This window comes from Heterocephalus glaber, unplaced genomic scaffold (genome assembly GCF_053883595.1).
Source record: "Heterocephalus glaber isolate CG9 unplaced genomic scaffold, H.glaber_assembly_v1.0 deba00001689, whole genome shotgun sequence".
Taxonomy (NCBI): Eukaryota; Metazoa; Chordata; class Mammalia; order Rodentia; family Bathyergidae; genus Heterocephalus; species Heterocephalus glaber.
Window position 1 is genome coordinate 14,470,564 of NW_028258414.1, and position 16,381 is coordinate 14,486,944.

The 16,381-nt window shown below is 39.1% G+C and overlaps 1 protein-coding gene across 2 annotated transcripts in view; it reads right to left on the minus strand.

The window, feature by feature from the left end:
• Nptn (neuroplastin) overlaps nt 1–16,381 on the minus strand; it is a 66,940-nt gene that overhangs the window by 37,743 nt on the left and 12,816 nt on the right. The window contains exon 2 of one of the 2 annotated variants that reach the window (XM_087199107.1): nt 2,102–2,176. The exons of the other annotated variant lie outside the window; for it this stretch is intronic. The gene's annotated coding sequence lies outside the window, so the exon portion shown is untranslated. The remainder of the gene's footprint in view (nt 1–2,101; nt 2,177–16,381) is intronic. 2 annotated transcript variants of the gene reach the window in all.

Consider the following 16,381-nt stretch of genomic DNA (forward strand, 5'->3'; position numbering starts at 1 on the left):
GCCCACTTTCGCCACTTTTTTTTTTCTTTAAATAGCTGTTCCTTCTCAAATCTCCCTCTACTACTAATTCCCTGTGGGTGGCTTATGCTGTTTTATCCTGTACACCTCACAATAGAGGAATTGACAGCTAAGGACATAAGAACATTTCTCTGTCTCACACACAAATTCAAATCACCTACTCACCTCAAAAAGAAGACAGCAAGATCCTCTGAAACCTAAATGTGGCTATAGGGACTGAGTATTTCAAATCTGTCTCAATGACCAGTAACTCCCACAAGGGCTTTTGTAGACTAACACAGGCTACTTGACAGCCTGCCTATCCACACTGTTAACTAAGCAGCAGATCAGTCATCCCCTCTCCATAACACCACAGGGAGGTCAAAAGTCCACGTGTATCGACTCTGTGAGTATTGCAGCCCTCAGAGTGGGTAGAAATGGGGTAACCTCATTCTCTGTGGCAGACAGAAGGGACATGAGCCTGACCTCACGGCTTAGCCTGATCTCTAGGTAGAAATGAGCATTTCCCAAATTCAAAATTTTTCCAAATTCACTTGTTTTACAGCTACTTCCATTAGGCTGTATGATAAAAGTTCAGAAATTAAGATCATTCCTGATGCGAATTTCTAAACCAGGGCCCACCCTTTATTCTAAAAATATACCATCCAAAAAGAATTCTGATTGACCTATGTCAGTGATGGTGAACATTTTCAAGCTTTCAATTGTAACAGCTGGCTGCAGCATGTGTACCATAGGTTTGTCAACACTGACCTATACTAACCAGCCTTCTGCTTTGGAGAAACAGAGAAATCTAGTCAGTGTCAAGAAAGACTACACGGTTTTGTGATTAAAAGTAGCAAGGCCTCAAATCAGACTGCCCGGGTTCACATGAGGCTCTATTGCTGTATGAACTCAGGCAAGTGACCTAACCTCTCTGCTCTTCATCTCCCTAATCTGTAGAAGAGGGTTAAAAATAGCAGCTACCTTCCAGGGTTACTGTGTGGATTACATAAGATAACAGCTTAAAACAGTGCCTGGCACATAATAAGCATTCAGTAATATTATCTATTATTCTATGTCTCCACAGAAATAAATGCTACATAGGCCTAGAGAGTAGCCTTCAGCATTGTTCCACGACAGCTGGGAAGCACAACTCCACATCCAAAATGAGTTTAGTTTAGAATCCACCTTCTTCAAGAAACAACAACAACAAAATTAACCTTACTCTGTCTAAATGAGACCCAAAAGAGCAGAACTGCAGAAGGCAACAAAAAAGTAGGGAATTATCCATTCTTTCCTATCCTTAGAATAAACTAGAATGAGGAGAGTGTGGTGGCAGCAGACACACATGTGAACTTAAGGACTTAGCAACACTGCTGAGTTGTAGGCCATTAAACTGAGATGATATGAAAAAACAATGTGGAATGTCCAAGATGATGATATAAAAAGGTAGCACAAATTTTCCTTGGAAAAAAAAAAAAAAGAATAAACCTATCAATTACAAATCAGTTTAATAGGATATGTAGGAAGATGATGGATATTGGTTAGACCAAACTGTGAATCCACAAAATTTAAGGCAAGATGATAGTTACAGGGCTTTGGATCACATCAAATTAGTTTAATTTCAGCCTTAAAATAAGATGACTTTTTGAGTCAGTATCTCCACAACTTAAATTCTTAACTTCAAGCAATTTCTTTAAATGCAAGTGATGCCACCTACTTGATGGGGTAGTTTTGAAAACCATGTGACATTTGTCTGTGAAAGAGTTCTATAAACGGCAAAACTATGCAAATGTTACATGACCCAAGACAGAGAAAAACGAGACTGGTCTCCCTCACCAAGGATTCTCCTTGGGTTTTGCACCCAATTCCCACTGACAGCTAAGCAAGCATAACCTTATATCCCATGGGTCTAAAAAAGTCAGTGACCAAAACAGGGGGAAAAAAAGAGCATGATTAAAAGGCCACGGCTTCTTTCATGGCAGACAAATATACACATAGAATTTCAAGGGTGCTCCAGACCCCATTTAACACCTTGGTCTAGATTTTACTAGTGTTCAATGAGTGGATAGGTAAGGATCTCCCTATTAAACTGAGAGCTCACCTTATAGGGAAAGTGGGCCATAGATTAGAACATTTGGATTGGATTCCTCAGTTTCCTACACCTCAGTTTCTTCATCTGAAAAACAGGGACAATAATTTCTATCTTAAAGTCATGGTGAAATTCAATGAACAGTGTAAAGTAATCTGCAACCTGTGAAGCTACAAATGCAGTACTATAAAATGGCAGTTTTAGGCAACAATTCTACTCTGCAACTTAAATACTGCAGTCTAAGCCATAATCCTAGCTGTTGGGAGGCTGAGAGAGGAAGATCCTAAGTTTGAGCCCTACCTGGGCAACTCTGCAAGACCCTCCCAAACAGAATGATCTAAACCAGTTCTGGGTGTTCTACTGAGGTACTTCAGAAAGAGCTGGAAAAAAATGGAGGTAGGGCTCACAGACTCTCCAGTGGTAAAGGGAGGGGATTTACTGGACCAACTGTCCATCTCTGAAGTTTTCAGTTTTCCTAAACAAAAAAGCATTAAACACCACCAACCCAAAGAATTTCAAGTAAAAAGCAATATTATATAAGGTAACAGAAATGAAAAAAAAATGATTTAAAATTAATTTTTAAAAAATTTTAAAATGCTTATAAATATAGAACTTGACACCAGGTTAAGAAATAGAAGGAATTGGAAGTTTTTAATAGCAAAGAAATCATCTCAGAGTGAGGCCTCCTTGTACTCTTCCTTGTATGTGTAACATGTTCCAAGTGCCGCGTGAATATCCTTGAAGGGACTCAGGACAGTGAAAGTTCTCCTTATGTTATTTATCAGCAAATCCTAGCCACTTAGTCCAGTCCTTTACCAATCCTCAGGTACACAGTTTCACTATCAAAAAGAGCTCCTTGAAGACTAACATTTCTTTTCCATCCCAGGGAGGAAAGAGGCATTCCTATTTAATCTGGAGCAAAGAAAGTCAAATCCAAGAAAGTGAGGCTAAATACAATGGATCAGGTAGGCACCATTTTAAATGCGACATCAAAATGATCATGACTGTTTAAAACATTGTCATCTAGTAGTTGCAAACTTTTGTCAAGTTAATTTTTTTAGGAAACTTTGGGTAATTCACTTTCTAATTCCACAAATAATAGTTAAGCTGCTGATTACAAAGGGAAAAGGCTAGCTTTACAATCTGTTTATATCTCAGAGTGTTCTTAATGAAAGGTTTGATTCAAACAGTGAAATCTGCACACACGACTATACCCAAAATGGTGCTTTGTGGCCAGAAACAATTAAAAAACAAAACCAATGGCTGGGGATTTAGCTCAGTGGTTTTGCCACCTGCTGCGCAAGCACAAGGACCTGAGTTTGATCCCCGGTACCAAAACAAAAAACAAAAAAACCCCCAAAAAACCACCACTACACCAGACCATTATAAGAATGTGCTTCAACTGACCCTGCAATTAGGATTTGAAAGCAGTATGCTAGAAAGGCTAAATACTATTTCAGTTTGATGAGGATTCTCTGTCTAAAATTAAGCCAAGCTCCTGAACCTTCCCCTAGGCCCATCTGTGCATTTCCATGTAAAGAACCCTACTAAGTCCATTTACCAAGAATTTGTCCATTCTCAACATCTGATGAGGAGAGGTCTGATTATGTTCAGTAAAAATCCTGTTGTTAAGGGCCTGAGTTCAATCCCCGGTACCAAAAAAAAAAAAAATCCTGTTGTTAGGTTTAGCCAGAATCCCTCTTATTCCTGATGTTTCTTCTTAGTCCTTTTTAACACCCACTGACCCTCTCACCGAGCTCCCTGGCTATAATTTCCCATCTGCCCATGCTAAATTCAGCATTTAGCCCCACCTCTCTGCCCTACTGCAAAATCCCAATGCAGTAGTCCCTATACTATTGTAATGGTCTGAACAGTCTTCTTTACCATGTTTAACAAATATCACTGAATAATTTTCTTTAAAAAGTTAAATGAGCCATTCTCAAAAACCATACGTATTTACTAATCAAAATTAATCTCCTTTAAAGTAATCTCTTTTTCTGTGACATATACATGTCTGTAGAGTCTGTATAACTTCTGATAAAAAGCTCAATCTCTATATCTGAAAATACACCAAGAATCAGGATTTAAATGTTAAATATTACACAGTTCATCTCATTCTTCCATCATCATATATCTCCAGAGTAAGGCAATCAACACAAGTAGCCCAAGCTGATCATCAGAATATAATCTAGAAGATATTTCAATTCAAAGAAGTAAAAAACCTCTCCCCCACCTTTTAAAAAATAGTTATTACCCACAGAATCAAATACACAAATGCACAGAGGGAAATTTAACCCCTGAATCACATCTCAGGATGTTAGGTAAAATTGGTCCTAGTCTTCCCAGATGCTGATGAGAAACAGCTTATAGTGAAACCACCACTGGGAACTTTACTATTATATGGCAAAACTTTCCTTCGATGGCAATCCTAGAGCAATGATTCCTAAACTTGTCTGCACATCAAAATCATGTGGAGGTGGCCACGGATTTAGCTCAATGGTTCCACCGCCTGCCTCGCAAGCATAAGGTCCAGAGTTTGAGCCCCGGTACAAAAAAGAAAAAGAAAAAACCCTCAGGAAGGTAACATTTGGGCCCCAGATTTAGCTCAGTGGTTCCGATGCCTGCCTCGCAAGCGCAAGGTCCCAAGTTCGATCCCCAGTACCAAAAAAAAAAAAAAAAAATCATGTGGAGGGCTTACCAAAACACAGACTGGCAGCCCCATCCCGAGTGTTCCTGCTTCAGCAGGTCTGAAGTGAGGCCTGAGAATCTGCACTGATAGACATCATGTTCTCAGGTGACACTGGTACTGCTCACTGAGGACTACACTTCAATAACTACATTTAGGCGACTCTGAAACTGTAAAAACATTCAGCTGTTCCAACAGAAGGGAAATAAAGGTATAGGAGCTATACGGATACTTTTGAAACTACATACAAATTCTCCCGGCAGCTGAATCTGTGATCCCTGCCCAAAAGAAAAAAAGCACCAAAAATGGTTGCTTAAAAAACTGTTAAGTCAGGTGTGGTGGTGCATGCCTGTAATCACAGCACTAGGGAGGCTGAGGCAAGATCACCATGAGTTCAAGGCCAGCTTGGCCTATATAGTGAGTTCAAGGCCAACAAAGGGAGACTGTGTCTCAAAATAAAAAAGCAAACAACCAAAAAAAGAACTGTCAACATGCTTAGCCATAAGGAAAATGCAAATCTAAACTACACTGAGAGTGCATCTCATCCCACTCAGAATGGCTATCATCAAGACCACAACAAGCAATAAATGCTGGCAAGGATGGGGGGAAAGGGTGCTTTTTTGCACTGTTGGTGGGAATGTAAATAAGCACAACCATTATGGAAATAAGTATGGAGACTCCTGGCCCCCAGAAAAAGAAAAAGGAGCTACCATTTTGATCCAGCTATACCACTCCTCAGTTTATTCCCCCACAATTAAAGTCAGCATACTACAGAGACACGTGTATTTACAGCAGTGCAGTTCATAAACACCCTACATGCCCATTAACTGATGCATGGATAAAGAAAATGTGGTATGTATCTACACAATGAAATATTCAACCATAAAGGGTAACAAAATCTTATCATTTGCAGGAAAATGGATGCAACTGAAGACCATCATGCAAAGTGAAATAAGCCAGATTTAGAAAATCAACTATCAGCCGAGATTTAGCTCACTGGAACTGTGCCTGCCTGGCAGGCTCAAGGTCCTGAGTTCAATTCCTGATATCAGAAGGGGAAAAAAGTCAAATATCACATTTTCTCTCATAGGAAGAATCTAGGAAGGGAAAAAAAGAAAGAGCAAAGGGGAGGGGGGGAAGGAAAGTTGAAGTAGAAGAGGATAGGGAAAGGGGAAGGAAAGACGAAGGAGGGGAAGGAAATGATCAAAGTATGGTACAGGCATGTACCAATATGCCAAAATGAAACCCACTAGTTTGTATAACTAATATGCAGTTAAAAAATGTCATCAAATGGGCCGGGCGGGGATTTAGCTCAGTGGTTCCGGCGCCTGCCTTGCAAGCTGAAGGTCCAGAGTTTGATCCCTGGGACCAAAAAAAAAAAAAAAAAAAAAGTCACTAATTATGACTCTAAAGCAACAGCTTTCACTTTGTATTTTTCATGTTACAAATGTATATATTAGGAACATGCCTTTGATTTCTTTTATTGAGGGTTTCTACTTGTGTACAGGGATAATTGAAGTAGTTCTCAACCCTGCAAGATACAAAAATAATCAAAATACTGTACAAGTGGGCATAGTGGCATAGGTCTATAATCCCAGCACTCTGGCAGGCTGAGGAAGGATTACAAATCTGAACACAGCCTGAACACCACTCCCCAATTTAGCAAGTTGAAAAAAAAGGAAGGGGATGGGACAGGACACACTGTAGCTCAGTAGGAAGACCCTGGGGCTCGACCTCCAGCACAACCCCCCTCAAAGATAATGGCCACTTCTGTAACAGATTTTTTTTTAACAGGAATATATGAGAAGTAAATACCTGTACCGGAGGAGAAGACTGATATACTGTGAACAGCTGGGCAATGAAATCCAAGTCTAACCTTGTTAGTAGGGAGGGGCAGAGCAGGGACAGGGGCGGTCATTCTAGGCTGAAGGAGACAGCGTAAGATGATGAGTGTTGAGAAACAGTAGGAATGAGCAGTTCCAAGTGAAAAAATTCAACAGTTTGAGTGCTATTGTACACCATCCATCTGCTAAGTGCTTGCGCTACTCAGAAAAACAAGATAGATGACACTCCTCAGACCTCACAATTTAGGAAGGACAGGCATCCTGCTGGCTATGAAGAGTGTGACTCCAAGCTAAGTAGCTTGGGCTTCATTCAGAACAAGGGGTATTCACAGAGCGGTGCAAAGGGTTTCAAAAGGAAGGAAGGAGGTCAGGAGAAGTTGGGAAGCTCACTCAACAGTCCAAACGAAAAATGAGCCTGAACTAATTCAGAGTGGCGGCTGAAATGGTGCAAAGAGGATGGATGTAAAAAATGTTTACAAGACAGAATCAAGCAGACCCATCCACTCACTGTGGGGTAAAGCATGATCCATACACAGAAGAAGCAAAGGCAGGCTGAGAGTTTGGCTTTGGGGGCATACAGTAATCCTATTGAGAGATCCAGATGCTGCCAGCGATTTAGCTCAGTGGGTCCACCGCCTGCCTCGAAAGCACAAGGACCCGAGTTCAATCCCCAGTACCAGAAACAAAAAACAAAACAAAACAAAGAAACAGAGATCCAGATGCTCTGAAAATAAGGATTTAAAATTCAGGAAAGAATGGAGGCTGGAAATCTGCACTAGGGAATCATCAGCTTAGGTGGAAGCTGAAACCAGAGGAGATGAGATCATTCAGGGAGGGTGAAAAAAGGATTGAGAATGGAATTTTCTACATAATTATACAGTATTTCTTTCCAAATGACTCACCACAAATGAAATGCACTTTACTAAGATGAAACACACCAAATTAGGTATTAATTCCCTTCCTCCATCTGGACAACACTGTACTAAGGTCAGGTAAATACTCGGTTGCTCTGCTTTCCACATACTTGCTGTCAATGACTCCATATAATAAGGCACACCGCCCAAACCAGAAGCAGCATCAGACTTCATCTGAGTAGAATGCATAGTGTTACTGTTTGCCTTTACAAAGAATCCTCAACCTTCCAGAAAAGGTATTCATTTGGTTCCAAAGATTATCTTTGGAAATGCTTCTTGTTGGGAAAAAGCTAATATAATCCCAAGCAAAGTTTCTCAACTTTTAAAAGGGAAAAATGTATGGAGTCTCAGCCTAAAGCTCCAAGCTAAACCAACCCACCCTCTCCTCTCTGCAGCACATAGTACTGAGAAGGGATAACACACCAGAGGCACGTCTAAAGAAAATGTCAACAGAAAGAGCGACTCCTATTTCAGACTGTCATAGAAGTTCATGAAGCAAGCTCTTTCCCTACCTTCTGATCCTCAATATTTCTATATTTACCAGATATAATTTTAGAAAATAAGGTCATAACTGACAAGACATGTAACCAAAAGATTTTCCACTCCAACAATGGAATGAGAAATTTCTTCCTCCCTTTTATGTGCCAATGGGCTATTTAATAGAACTTCACTGAGTCTTACTTTGAACTTCTAAAAATTGTGAAATGCGGGGGCCAGGGATTTACTTCAGTGGTTCCACTGCCTGCCTCGCAAGTGCAAGGTCCCAAGTTCGATCCCCGGTACCAAAAAAAAAAAAATCATGACAATGACAAAAAATTTATTTATGCAGAGAGATTAAGCAAGAGTCCAAGGACTACTTGGTATTTCTGCCCAATTTTCCAACAACTTATATAATTATAAATCATTCAGTAATATAGAACAAGTCATTCCTGAAAGCAATAAGTAATTTCATTCCTGAAGTGGGAATTTATCATATATTCAACCCTTCGTTAAAAGAATTAAAAACTTGCAGAATATGCAAATGCAGACATTATAAATAACATGGGGGGGCAGTACTGGGGATTAAACTCAGTGTCACTTGACCACTGAGCTACATCCCCAGTTCATTTTATTTTATTTATTTTTGGTACCGGGGATCAAACTTGGGTCCTTGCACTTGTGCAGCAGGCGGCAAAACCGCTGAGCTAAATCCCTGGCCCTTTATTTTTTTTTCTGAGACAGGATCTTACTAATTTGCCCTGTTGGGACCTGAACTTGTGGCCCTCCTGCCTCAGCTTCCCTCAGTGCTGGGATTACAGGAGTGTGCCACCATGCCAAGCTCAATGCACTGTCAAAATGAAATATACTTCCAAACAATGAAATATTATTCAGCATTACAAAGAAATGACCTATCGGGTCATGAAAAGACATGGAGCGACCTTAAATACCTATTAGGAAGTGTTAGAAGGCACTCTGAAAAAGCTATGATATAGCATGATTCCAACTAGGAAAAAGCAAAACTATGGAGACAGTGAAAGATCAGTGGTTGTCAGGAATTAAGAGGAAAGAAAGGATATGTTGCCCAATACAGGAGGAAATTTCATAAGACTTTGTCATGTCAAATACCCTGTGGCACACATGACACTTAACAGATGTGGCAACCAAATAGTTTGTCATCCAAAGTTGGACACCCATGAGAGGAAAGGGGATGTTATTAATAGTTCTGTTGGGGAACAGGCACAAACTGAGGATTATGGGTAGATGACTTAGAGAACCTAGAGAGCATATCATTATAAGACCAAGCTCTTGGAGTGGGGCTACACTAGAATAAAACTTCAGGTCCATTAACTTCCAGTTCTAAATATAGTATATCTGATTCATGAATTTTTCAAGAACTCTGATCAGTAATTTTCAAAAAACCCCTTTGATTGATCTCCCCCCTCCCCCCGTACGGGGGATCAAACTCAGGACCTTGCACTTGCGAGGCAGGCGTGGTGCCACTGAGCTAAATCCCCAGCCCTCCTCTGATTGTTAAATACTGTGTTGTAAATCAAATATATCCTCCAAAAGAATCTCCAAATTCCTGCAATTTTTCCTCTATCAAAATTGATAAATCTTCCACCTGCTTCTCCTACAGCTAGTATTATTTGGTAGCTAGCATCTTTGGCTCAGTCAGAAGCTCTTGCCTTATTATGAAGAGGTAATTTAAGACCCTACTGCCCATACAAAGGAAAATTCCTCTCCTAACTTTAAATGACAGTATACAAAGATCAATAAGCCCTAATATTTGCAAGAGATAGTTCTCTTCTTTGTAGTATCCAAATATTGCGTATCTAGTAAATCCTGTGGAATATAGGTCAAGATCATGTAGGCTAGCACTGACTCTCTAGTATTATCACACACTGACAGCTGTTTCAAAAATTAATACCGAACTGCACAGTAATGATATGCCGGACATAACAATTTAAACTGTGACTTTAAAAATGCATATTAATAATTCCACTTAATAAATATGTATAATGTTAAAAATTGGAATCCCCATTTTCTGGTATATACAGAAAAATTGAAATAGATAATTTCTAAGATTCTTTTAACTCTAATATCTTGCAAATCTACACATTAAAAATAGTCAATCAGGCCGGGGATTTAGCTCTGTGGCACCACTTCTGCTTTGCAAATGCAAGGTCCTGAGTTTGATCCCCGGTACCAAAAAAAAGGGAAAATCATTCAAAATGCCATATTCCACAAATCCATGAAGATGCATAAGGCAAAAAGAAGTATATTTTAATAGATTATTTGTGAAAAGAATGGTGAGAATATTCTCATTAACTGAGGATTAAGGATAAAATCCTGTCATAAATCTCAACCTATTAACAACTTTAAAATGTGCTAAAGATCACTGATTACTATGCTAGTAAACAGTAAAATAAATAAAACTTTCTTTGACAAGGGGACTTTTCTTAGAAAAGTGGAACTGAAACCACCTTTTTGAAAAGCAACAAAATCACATTCTAAGAAACCATATTAATGACATATCTGAATTTAGTATGGATGCCCTGGAAGTTACTTTTCATTTTAAAAAAATCAAATCTCTGCAATTGTTTTCTAGGGAATAAAAACTCAGTGTAAAATATAGAATTTTTTTAATCTAAGATTTCCTTTACAGTTAGAATAAAACTCAACTACTCTTTTTCAAATTATGTTTTGATGTAACTCATCAACTCTGAAAGAGCCTGGAAGTTCAGATTTTCTGAAAATCTGGGATTAAACAACCTAGAAATTTCTACTTTTTTCCTCCCTTCTTCAAAAAGATAACCCTAAAGAAAACCGCTGTAGAGGTGGGGGGCCAGAAGGAGAACATTTTTTAGGCATTCTTAATTTAAAAAAAAAAAAGAGAGAGAACATTTCAAAAATTACTGAATGCATAACTAATGTCACAGAAAGCAAATTCATTACGCTTTATTGATCCTTTGTGTGAGACATAAAGCAAAGCACATCACATACTATAATTTACTGTATAGCAATGTACCTCTTAAGGTTTGTATTCCGATTCTACGGATAGCAAAGACGGGACCCCCACCCTGACAGTATAATTCCAAAGCATACAACATTTGCAATACTTCCTCACTGACAGCAATGCTTTATTTACCAGAGACAATCAAAGCTTGTGACCAATCTTTTAAAGCTGGTGTTCTTAACTATTAAACTGGAATTTTGAAGATCTCTAGTTCTTACTGGTGAATATCCAAAGTGATTCCTAAAGTGCTTGCTTCAGCAGCACATATACTAAAGTGATTCCTAAAACCACAACCTCAAGATTTTCTTCCCATTGAGAAGGGATTAAGACAGCCTTTGCTTCTCTTTCCAAGCAGCACACCTTTCTTTGTACTTTGCTATCATCTGCATAGTCCTAGATTTCAAAACTCAGGCTAAGTAGCTTTTTCCTCACAAAGAAGATGATAAAGCTTGTAATAAACAGTATTTTATTTAATCCATTTTGGACAGGATGATTATCGTTTGTTTTTTGAGACAGGGTCTCACTATGTGGTTCTGACTGGCTTTGAACCACTATGTAGCCCAGGCTGGCCTCCAACTCACCGCCATTCTTCTGCCTCAGCCTCTCAAGTGCTAGAATTACAGGTGTGTGTCACCACACCCAGCAGGATGATTATTTTTGTGCTTCCTATAGATTCTGCCTTAAAGAAATTATCTTGTTAGCTGGGCACACAGTGGTATTCCCAGCACTTAGAAGGCTCAGGCAGGAGGATCACCATGAGTTCCATGCCAGCTTGGGATACACAAGTTGAGTTCAAAAAGGCCAAGAAATCATCTTGTTCCTTTGGTCTTATTTTAACATAAGTATAGGTATTATAATCACTACCTTTGCAAAATATACAGAGGACTATTTCCATGCAAGCTGTAAGACTGACCAAGTAGATCACAAAGTAAAGGCACCCTTATGCAAAAACTTTAGAAGTGGGTCTATGAAGGAATCATGCATTTCCCTAATTAATATCAAGAGTGCAGTCATCATCAACATGATTCCTTTCAGTGACAATTAGTAATATTAGATGTAAAGAGCTCCACACATTTATATAAATGAAAATACTTATCACTAATTACTATATTCAAAAAGGGGGCTATAAATACAAAGATAAATTATAACTTATCTAATACTAAGTGCAAACCATCACAGCATATAAACGATACATCTGTATAGAACAAGCTTTCAAAGTATACATGACAAACTTAGTGCTTATTCTTGAGGAGTGGTAAAGAAGAGGTTAAAAAAGTTGTATTTTGTTTTAAACACCTAGGTATTAATTACCTGGAACTACTGCATATGAGTAAGTCCTTTGAAGTTCTCATACTTTTTTAAATTGTAAAAACTTTTCCCTTCTTTCAAAAACTGAAATATTTCCATGTCAAAATGTTGGTTATTAGTCCAATGCAGTTTGTCCTTCCTGACTGTATTTTCTCCTGCAGTCAGTTACATCTATTCTTTGAAAATTCAGTCTGATGAAATCTTCATGAAGTTTTAGGCAGAGAATTTAATGACAGGCTTAGGTATCTGGTTACTACTGGATCACCTAGTACTACAGACCATGTTAAGTTTTTCCAATGGTGTATTTTGATAGTTTAAGTGTTAATACAATTCTTGAGCTCCTTCAATGACAGATAGTGTTACAGAATGGTAAAGTGACACTTTACTAAGGTACCATTAGCAGCACATTCCACTCAAACTCTTTCCCATCCTAACTTTAAAAAGCTCCTGAAACATACATACCAGAAGCTCTTACCTCAGATAATTTCTGAACAATTATCACTCTCGTCTAATATTCCTATAAGAACTATTACTGTATATACTCGTGGGGTTTTCCCCCTTAAATGCATATCACATTTTGCCCTTTCAACCTCTAGCTATAAAATCTGGTTACCCTAGCACCACCCTCACCCTCGTTTGGGTAGCAAATTATATGTTCTATGGGCATACAGTTCAGAACGTTTCATATGCACTCCACAGTAAGTGGTACACTTCCAGGGAAACACTAAAACTTGCCAGGCCTCACCAAGTACCTCACAGCTCATGACCAGTATTCATTACTAGCTGCTGGCCTGGAAGTCCTTCTGCCCTGATGTCCTCGGTTCCATCAGGGTTTAATTCCTTTGTGACTAGGCCTTGAAGACTGACTGAGCTGTTTCTAAGTAACATGGATATTTTTGACCCATAAGGATTAACAGATTAACAAAGGATATCAGAAAAATCTCTCCCACAAAAGAAAATCAGAACAGCTATTAGGAAAGCCAGGCGTGGTAGCACACACCTGTAATCCCAGCACTCTGGAGGCTTAGAGAAGAAGATTACCATGAGTTCCAGGCCAGGCTGAACTACATGGTGAAACCTTGTCTCAAAAAACAAGAACAAAACAGCTACTAGGAAATGCAAAAATACCCAGAAATCACAATATGCAAATACTCCTGTTCAAATGACATCAGTCTTCTAAACAGAACTTTTATATTACAAATATATGCCACCTCTCTGCCTAAAATGGATTCAAATAAAGATTTTTAAAATGTCAAATATTTACCTAGAAACTGAAGAAATTGGGATAGAACCAAGCACAGGGAAGAAAAATATAATAGGAAAAATAAGAGAAAAAAGAGACTATAAAAGTGTGTGTGTATATATATATACATATGGCATAGAGCTTATTAAAGAGTCTCAATTGTATTGTGAAGGAAAGCAAAAATGGACAATAGAACTATGAGATGTGAAAAAAAGTGTCTTAAATTGTTTTAGCCATTTAGATCACTATCTTAATTACTAAAGAAAGCAAAAGATTAAAAAAATTTCTGCTGCTAAAGTTTGAAAACAAGATGTACAGCAAGATATATATGCCTCCATAACATTTTACAAGAACCAAGAAAATGCAGTTTCAAAACATTCACTGGATAATTGGAAGAAAATCACACACCATACTTTCCTAGTAAAAATCAAGTTGCTAAATTTCTAACTCAAGTAACTATAAAAACATGTCACTTCTGTGGCACAATCCAATTTTGAAGGTGCAGTAAATTACTGCAGACTAGCAAAATTACCTGGTCCAAGATGACTTCAAAAACAAAGATCGTGGCTACCTGGGATACACTAATGTTGAAAGCTAACCTGAAAGACTGAGGAGGGCGACCTACAAACAGTATGGAATCAGCATATTCAGTGGAATAACCATCTGGCTCCGAACAGTTTCACATGACCAGTCTCCAAATACTCGAAATGGGAAGTAGGTTGTATGTTAACCAAAAGTTCTTTTTTTCAGGAGCCAGGGATGTAGCTCAGTGGTGCCACACCTGTCTGGCAATCGCAGGGTCCTGAGTTCAACCGGGGGTGGGGGGGTGGGGGGTTGAACCCAGGGTCCTAGACATAACCCCGCAAAAAGTTCATTTTAATTACTTCCTTACTATTATTAAAAATTAGAGGGGAAGCACAGTGTGGTAGGGTGGGGCATGCCTGTAATCCCAGCTAGTCTGAAAGTTGAAGCCAGGAGGATCTCAAGTTCAAGGCCAGCCTGGGAAATCTGGTGAGACCTTGTCTCAAAATGAAATAATAAAAAAAGGCAGAGAGCCCAGCAAGGCAGCATAAACTCATAATCCAGCACTCTGGGAGGCTGGGGCAAGAGGCTCACAAGTTCAAACCCAGCCTGGGTAATTTAGCGAGCCCTATCTCAAGATAAAAAATAAAAATGGGGCTGGGGATGTAGTGCAGTATGAAAGCCCTGGCTGGGTTCAATCCCCAATACTAGGAAAAAGAGGTGGGCAGAGGCCTGGGACTGCAGCACAGTGGTGGGGTACTTGCCTATTATGTGTGAAGCCCTGGGTCAGTGATGGCGAACCTTTTAGAGCTTTCAGTGATACAAACAGCCCCTGCGGCACGCATGCCATAGGTATGCCACCACTGCCCTTGGGCTCAATATCCAATACCACCAAAAATAAAAAAGTTTACAAAAGGGGCCAATATCTCCTATTTTAGAGATTTCAAATTTTATAACCATTTCATTACAGAGCACATAGCTAGCTTTCAAACAACAGATTAAAAAAATAACTGAGTACAGTATCAGTTATTTATTATTATATCAGGCAGAGAATTTTCACAATCACGTATCTTCAATAAGGAACCATGCTAGACACTTTATGCAATCTCATTCTATCCCCTTTCTATGAGGTTTGCACTACACCTAATAAGCACATGAGGAAATAGTGGCTAAAACAGATTAACAGGCTTGCCAAAAACCAGGATTCCAATCCAATCTCAGTCTCCAAAATGTGTAATACTATAATCCTTTGGTGAAGAGGCTGCCAAATGAGAGGCGCTGACAGCGTTATTTGTCCAGCACAGCATTCTTACAACACCAACTTTCAGCATTTTCAATGCATATATTCTCCAGTTTAGCAAATGGTACTTCTGCCTTGCCCCTGTGGTAAATGTGCTCACAATCTCTGCTTTAATGCTCACTGACAGAATAAAGGCAAGCAGAGAGCTGCTCTCCTTGCCTTTCCATTCCTAAAAATGGTGTGACTCTGACAACTGGGAGACCAGTGCTACAGTTCTGTCAGAGGATACGGTACTTAGGGACAGGGACGAAATGGAGATATTCTCAATGGAAGCTACACTGCCTTTCATAAGGTCCACTGGAAATTTTGTGGGTGCATTTTTGGTTGACACAGTAATCAAGGTGGGGGTCGGGGATTTAGCTCAGTGGTGCTGCCGCCTGCCTTGCAAGTGTCCTGAGTTCGATCCCTGGTACCAAAAAAAAAGTAATCAAGGTGGAACTATTATCCTTTAGGGGACAGGCTCAAAGGGTTCTCAATAACCCACAAAGTCATCTTGCACAACAAAGAATAGTCCCTCTTCCTACAATTTTCAATGACAAGATGATGAAAAACTTGTTCTGAGCCTAGAACCCAGCTGTTTTAAATATAACACAAAGTGTTCTTGCATAGTTTTAATCATCACTCAATTTTCCAGGAATACAATTACTGTGTAATGTAAGGATAGACTGTTCTTTGTTACATTTGGAACTTTACCAATGTCCACCTTTTCAGGAAATCACCTCAACAGCAACACCACCTATAGTACTGGAGCCCTTGTAGCACACCTCCGTCAGTCAGCAAATATGGCTGTCATTCTTCATTTTTTTACACATAGGTATAAACAGTGCATTATTTCATTATCATAATGTGTAGCCAGGCCTAAGCAATTGTAGATTGATCTAAGTAAGTTATCTTCCTTTACTTTCTCCTTTATATTACATTGTATTGTTTGAAGGGGTTTCCTTAATAGTGAGGAAACATTAAAAACACCTAAGAACTT